The following is a 5,520-nucleotide window of genomic DNA, read 5'->3' as shown; positions in this document are numbered from 1 at the left end:
TAATTTTCCACGAATTTGATTTTGAGACCCCAGATTTAGAATTTGAGGTCTCGAAATCAAGCATCTGATAGCACACAACTTCGTGTGACCATGGTGCGACAAGGGTGTTTTTCTTTCAGTAATATCTTGCAACTTCTAAGACAGATTGAGCTCGAATTTTCACAGGTTTACTATTTTATGCATTTGTTGAGATACACCAACTGTCAAGACTAGTCTTTGAAAATTACCAATAGTGTCTGATGTCTTTAATTGTATAGATATGTACGCAAACAACTCTACAAATTACTGAGGGATGTTTGTTTTCTGTACATCAAAATTACCGCTGTCGTAGTGCGTTTCAATGGGGAACTAATCTTTGGGGCGAGTTATTCAAAAAAGTGAACCGAAATTTGAAAAAAAATTGTTAAATTTATGGTTTTGTATTTCAACAGTAAATTTAATGACCTACTGCAAAACGTGTAACTCGCACTTAGCCTCGGTATTTGCGGCTCATTTTCAAACAATTTCGTAATTCATTATCCTTTGTTTGTTTGCTTTCTAATCATTTATAGCTATAAAATGTTAATATTACCTAATAAAAATGTTTAGGTTACGGCTTAAATTCCAGTATTCGTTCGAATAAAATAACAGATTCACCTTGAGAAATTAGCAAACTTTAATTGACTTTATTTTCACCACGCGAGCGCCCTCACTTGCCAGGTGTGTGCCAATCAAGTTATCGGTCGGGGAGGGGCTTAACTTTTTTTGGGAGGGGGTGAAATCTAGTATTTTGTGACCAAGCCTTCAGCAGCACTTTCTGCTACACGGCTTTATGAAATTGATTCCAAATATATTAAGGGTCCTGTCTATTGTTCACCTATTGTTCCCTTAAAGCCATTGAACCCTTTCGGTACAGGAAAAAAAAAAGTTCACAGATTTACAAATAACTGACAGGGTTTACAGAAGGTAGTGGTGAAATACTTCTCTTGAAATATTATTCTATGAAATGCTTTACTTTTCGAGAAAACAGTAAAACAACATCAATTCTCGTTACGGATTTATTTTAAACACATGTCATGACACGACGAAAGGTGCGGATACAAGGGTGGGTTTTCCTGTTATTTTCTCCCGACTCCGATGACCGATTAAGCCCAAATTTTCACAGGTTTGTTATTTGATATAGAATTTGTGAAACACAAAGTGTGGGCCTTGGACAAAACTGTTTACAGAAAGGGTCCAATGGCTTTAAAACTTCCTTGAGATCATTTATTGTTCCTATTGAGATTGCCTTTTGTGGGATCCATTGTAATTAGGACCTACATGCTCAACTTAAGGACAGACACACACATACAGCTTAGTTGCATTCACTACATTTACATCTTTTGCACTTAAACTTTTACACATTCTTTAATACTGTAAAAAGCACTGCGCGGACTTTGTGTAGGCCTAAGTCCCCATATAAAGTGGAAACTTCGTATTAACACACCCTCACATATGGAAGGCACTTAATACTAAACTCCACAGCGGTTCGGCCCATTGGAGAATACCCGAGCGTTACAACCAGGTCCTAGTGGTTAGTCCACTCTTATGTAACAACTCCCCAAACCTGCTGCTACAAATGTACCTGATAAAGAGGTCTGAAGCAGTAATTGCATCTTTTAAACATGAAAATATAAACAACCAGGTCCCAGTGGTTAGTCCACTCTTATGTAACAACTCCCCAAACCTGGTGCTACAAATGTATCTGATAAAGAGGTCTGAAGCAGTGCTTGCATCTTTTAAACATGAAAATATAAACAACCAGGTCCCAGTGGTTAGTCCACTTTTATGTCACAACTCCCCAAACCTGCTGCTGAGGTCTGAAGCAGGGCTTGCATCTTTTAAACATGAAAATATAAACAACCAGGTCCTAGTGGTTAGTCCACTCTTATGTAACAACTCCCCAAACCTGCTGCGTGGGGGATCATCGCGAACTGTGCCGGAATGTTCCGAGAGCACACGAAAAGTTCCGAACCGCTGTTAAGATTAGTTTTTATTGCCTTCCCTCACATATGGCAGTTATGGGGAAACTTTTGTTGCTTAATTATTCCTCTTTTAATATACAAGTGAGAAATTGCCGCTCTCAAAAACCTTGTTACGTTAGAAAGAGCCGTCTCTCACAATGATTTATACTATCAACAGCCAAGTAAGTTTTATATTGACAGTTAATTTTTAATTTAGTAATTACAAGCGTCCAGTGCCTTTAGGCACTGAATTACAACAGGCCAGGACAGGGTCATTGGGAGTAAAACCATGTTAATACAAACTCAAATCCGACAAGAAACACCTTATTTTGATAACCGATGTCATAAGTTTCGTTTATTATTTTGCTCTGCTGCAAAACACATGATAATGTCAGTTCATTGATTCACACTTCTTATGAAATATATGTTGAATGAATGGCTAGAACCTTCACACAGTCATATTGTGCAATTTAATGTCTATCATAAATATTACATTAAAATCTCAATCAATGACAACACTGCTATTAACATTCTTAAAAAATACTATTTTGTACATCCATTCATTTCACAGACAATTTCCAATTGTCATCACTGCTATACTAAATTCATGTTCATGTTATTTATATTGTGATTAATGGATCACCCTCTGACTGCAAATTGATAATGAAAATCTGTTTATTGTTCAACTCCAAGTTTTGATTTCTACATAAGAGCTAATAATTAAAGTTAGTTGGACACCTTTGGTTATTGTCAAAGATCAGTATTCTCACTTAGTGTACCCCAAGAGAGATATGCATAAAATAAAAATACCTGTGAACATTTAAAAGAGAATAATGAAAGAAAGAAAAACACTTATGCAGAAATTTGATTGCTTTCATCATTGACATTAATCGACCTTTCTGGTAACTTCATTGTCTACTTCTCCTAACCCTTAAGCACATATGATGTTTCTGGTTTAGTGGAGCAAAAGGTTTCTGAGTGCCCAACCTGTGTTTCCAATGTTTCAAAATCATACCTTTAAAATGTTGTTAGAATGAATTCAACACAAAAGGTATGTTGAGCTGTTATAACATCAATAAATAAGTTCAAAGGTTCAGAAGAACACACCTTCCCTCTTGACAGTATCTCATAAAGACAGCACGGCAACTTAGTTGACAAAAATAAAGGAAGGATTTGGGTTTTGTTTTCTCACTCAAAGGATCGCTATGAAAAAATGTTCCTGTGGGACTTAGGGTCCAGTCTATACGGTCAATGTCAAATCATTTTTCAAATGTGTGTCTGAATTAACAACAGAGAATGGAAAAGGTGTCTTTATTGATCACAATTGTTAATTTGTTTTCATCATGGGTGGGATAAACTGAAAACCAAAATATTGTTTTTAAATAACCAGTCTTCAAGTCTTAAATTTTTATTTTAAATGATGTGTTCATGAGAAGTTCAGTTGTAAAAACCCACAAACCAAAACAAAATATCAACAACAATGGTAATTGTTGTCTTTGTGTTTTTTTCCTAGTTAAATATTTCTGTAATAAATTTGATTTATTTTTATCTAACTGGGTTTATGTGGATTTCTAAATTGACCTATTTGGCAGCCAACTTCTGCTTGAGGCTCTCTGGCATCTCTGGTGGTGGTGGGCGGGGCAGACGGAAGTACACCTTATTATAATCGAGTCATAGATGAACCATTGTACAGCAGTAAAGGTACCAACCAAACCCTTCCACAAACCTATAAGGACAAGAAAAGAGATCAAGCAGAGACTGGATGAATTGAATTATGAACATCTGGATTATTAATACAAGTCTGGATACTAACCGAGACAATACATGTCAGGATTTTCAAATGAATGAAAAGTAAAAGGCCCAGTGCCGCAATAAACCTTTTTGAGATATGGTGGCCACTATAGGAGTGCACTGTGTGGTTTGGGTGTATACAGACAGATTTACACAAACCATACAGTGCTTATAGTAGTGTGTCCACCATATCTCAAAATGGCTTATGAAACCCCTTGCTACATTTTATTTATTAAACCATGAAACAAACTGACAGAATAAATACTCCCTCCCACTAAATGTCAATGTAAAACACAAATTGAAAAAAACTAATGTCCCCATCACAAGCATGACACCATGTGTACAAAGTTGACCAAATGCCTCGACACCTTCACTTGAATCTAACATCAACAAAGAACATGTTGATGCAGATGGGTGGTGAACGTCGAGCCATAAAGAGGTCATCACAATATGTACTATTTTGCTCATAGCGGAGGTATTCTACTCTTACACACCAATGACTCAAGCACTCCCATGGAACACAACATTAATAGTGTTGCTGAATGGCTCTACAGAAAGTCACCCATTACATGATAACTAAACTGTAATACCATCCCAAGAGCGGATCTAAGGAAGTGTGTGAGGTACATTCATGCAATAAAAACCAAGGTCCACAACCCTGTCATACTTTGTAGAAAGTACCTAATACTGAGAGTAAAATCCATCTTGCACTCTGTGCAATACACAGCAAATAGCTAGTGAAAATAAAAACATGCAGGCGACTCAAACTTGTGGTTGATTTGTCCAACCCTGTGTGCATTAGGACTGTTCTCTGCACAATTTTATATAAGTTAAGAGTTGACAGCTAGTACAACATGTGTTAATGAAAATTTCAGGATATCGAACAAAGAAAAAAAAATCACTTACCAATGTAACCGACTAAGAAGGTGACCACAAGCTGTTCTGATTTGGTGCAGTCGGAGCGTGGCTTTGGGACTACATTTTTGTACAAGAACTCTACATGTCTCTCAAAGCAAGCAAACTTCATCATTGTGTATGAGATTTGTCTCAACCAGAGTGGAGGCAGACCTTAATAGAATCTATGGGAGAAAGGTTTAGAAATATTCTTTAAACTCGCATATAAGTTTTGAAATAAATCATATACACCAAATAGTCAAAACAACCGAGGTAGCAAACAATGTACAGAACTAAACAAAACAAATCAAGTTTTCTTGCCTATGGGTTTGGAATGGTATGGCCATTGCCAATTTTATGAAGCACAGAAACCTGCTAAGCACAAGAAAAGAAGGCTAAGCAAATACAGGTTACCAGCCAACATTCCATGATGTTCCGGTGGTGCCACTGGTTCAACTCATAACTATTGCTTAGCAAAGAAACTGGTTCAACAATTTTCTGCTAAAAAGCTTGATGAGATTTGGCCCTTGTCCAATATAAAAAAAAAACTATTATAAAATTCTAAATGACCTATCCTCTAATACCTTCCATGGCCCAAAGCTTTGGTTCAACCTCCCTTAATGTATTTGCGAATCCTGGCATTGTTTGAATGCGCACCTTGACTGCTTCCATCGGTGACAGTGCAATGTCAGCAAAGAACTCTGCACTTGCGGAGGCTGTTAGGTACAACGATGTTCCATACACAAGTATGTTCCTCACCCAATAAGTTGCTGTAAAGCGTCTGTCATGAGAAGAAACAAAAAGTTAAATCTAGTTTACCTTTAATCATTTTGATAACACAAAAATGATCCAT

The 5,520-nt window shown here is 36.8% G+C and overlaps 1 non-coding gene across 1 annotated transcript; it reads right to left on the bottom strand.

Moving 5' to 3' along the window:
- Nucleotides 1-4,209: 4,209 nt before the first annotated feature.
- On the bottom strand, nt 4,210-4,394 carry LOC139936774 (small nucleolar RNA SNORA53). Its single transcript, XR_011786028.1, has one exon. It is a non-coding gene; the product is annotated as a small nucleolar RNA SNORA53 (small nucleolar RNA).
- Nucleotides 4,395-5,520: the final 1,126 nt, after the last annotated feature.

This window comes from Asterias amurensis, chromosome 4 (genome assembly GCF_032118995.1).
Source record: "Asterias amurensis chromosome 4, ASM3211899v1".
Lineage (NCBI taxonomy): Eukaryota > Metazoa > Echinodermata > Asteroidea > Forcipulatida > Asteriidae > Asterias > Asterias amurensis.
Note: the sequence above shows the minus strand (reverse complement) of the source record. Positions and strands in the feature narration are given on the sequence as shown.